Here is a 1,799-nt window from a genome sequence, read left to right as displayed (position 1 = left end):
GCTTTAAAAGTATGATTTCTAACTTTGAAAATGATTCTTAAGCAGATAGTTAAAGCTGTTTCAGTTTTTCTTTTTTAAACAGAAGAAAATGAAGCATGTTAAAGTTGAGTGACTCTTCCAAAGCCATCTAGCTGGTAGGTTGCAGAACTAGTTTGAATCCAAGTTTTTGTTTTATACCATGAGCACTTATTGTATAGAAAATGGCTGAATAAACAGCTCTTATTATCTTAGCCAAATTCCATTTGAGGCCTACTACTCTGATATGGCAATATCTTTCTTGATTTTAATAAATAACATAGAAAAGCCAGAGTCTAGAAGACAAAGTGTTATCACAAATAACAGTAACAAGCTATTCTTGTCCTCAGTTCCAACAATGTGGAACCTGTAACTCACAACAAGAAGCCCTCCAATTCAAATCTGTAATGGGGTACTCTACCGAGTCACAAATACAAAGATCTGAAACCTCATTTCTGAGCCACTGTGTACATTAAGGGTCCAGCTTGCATTTGTCAGTGATGCCGTATTAAACACAGAAGTCCCTGACCAGGTCATGGCGCTTCACACAAAGACCACACACAAAGGAACAAAGCTAGACTCTCAGGGCCGGCTGTCCTGGCGACGGCTTTTAAGTCAATGTTTCTTCATGCCGCACATACTCCCCAACGTCTGCTTGATGAAATACCACAATGGCCATGGGGTCTACTTTCCTGCAGTCTTGTGTAGACTTTGCTGCCACCCCAAAACCCAAAGGGATGTCGGCCATGGAGTAGACCACCACTCCCTGGTACTGAGCAGTGTTCTCAGTGATTCGCCCTAGACCAGACTTCAAAACGTGGTTCCCATACAGGAAGAACTGCTCGGCGCCGGGCTTTATCTACACTTCATACTTGGCGTAGGGCGCCAGGTAATCCAGTGCCGTGATGTACAACCGGAACTTGTGGGTCTTGGTGAACTTCCCGAAGCAGGTCCCCAGCAACACCAGCGTGTCCGCGGAGATGTTGGCGGCCAGTTTCAGGATCTTTTCACTCACGTAGTACACGCGGTCGTTGTGCAGCCTGCAACAGTAGGTGCCGTAGGGCAGGTCCACGAGCAGCTGCAAGTTCTCCCCGATGTATTTGGCCATCTTTTCAAACATGACCCTCCTCTCCTCTTCAGTCAAAGGCCGCATCTTTCCGCCAGGCTGCAGCCCCCAATGAGTTAATCTTTGCAGAGGAACTGCAGGCTGAGGAAGAGACACTGGGGTCCAATAAAATCTTAATTAAATTCATTAGCAATATGGGCTTGGCTTCAGTCTTATATTGGTAACTCTTAGAATTCTTTCTCTCCTCTAGTCTCATAAAAATAACATTTACTCAAAGCTCACTCTGCCTTTCAAGAAAGATAATATACAGCCCTTAAGGCATTCAGATCTGGCTAAAAAGCCCATGAGAGTTTCTCAGGCATGGAAAGCCAAGACACTGGCAAAAAAATGACCTAAATGAAAGATCTTTATGAGTGAGATCCCAGCAGGAAGAAGGGGCCATCAAGGAAGGAGGTACCTTTCTCTGAAGGGAGGAGAGAACTTCCACTTTCATTATGGCCTTGTCTAAATAAGGTTGGAGTTTGTGAACTGAAGAGGCTTCCATAGCCTTGACAGCTCATGACAAGAGCCTCAGGTGATCACTGACACCATAAACAAGAGTGTCAATTATTAAATCAACAACAGGAATCACTGTGCACTTACTCCCCACGTAGGATCTCTGTCTTTAATGTGTTGTACTATGTGAATTAACGGCATAACTAGTACTCAAACAGTACTT

At 44.0% G+C, this 1,799-nt stretch overlaps 1 pseudogene; it reads right to left on the bottom strand.

Annotated features, from left to right (window-relative positions):
• Positions 1-615: 615 nt before the first annotated feature.
• Positions 616-1,168, bottom strand: LOC133771298 (60S ribosome subunit biogenesis protein NIP7 homolog; annotated as a pseudogene).
• Positions 1,169-1,799: the final 631 nt, after the last annotated feature.

Source organism: Lepus europaeus, chromosome 12 (assembly GCF_033115175.1).
Source record: "Lepus europaeus isolate LE1 chromosome 12, mLepTim1.pri, whole genome shotgun sequence".
In the NCBI taxonomy this organism is placed as follows: Eukaryota; Metazoa; Chordata; class Mammalia; order Lagomorpha; family Leporidae; genus Lepus; species Lepus europaeus.
This window is presented reverse-complemented; position numbering and strand designations above follow the sequence as displayed.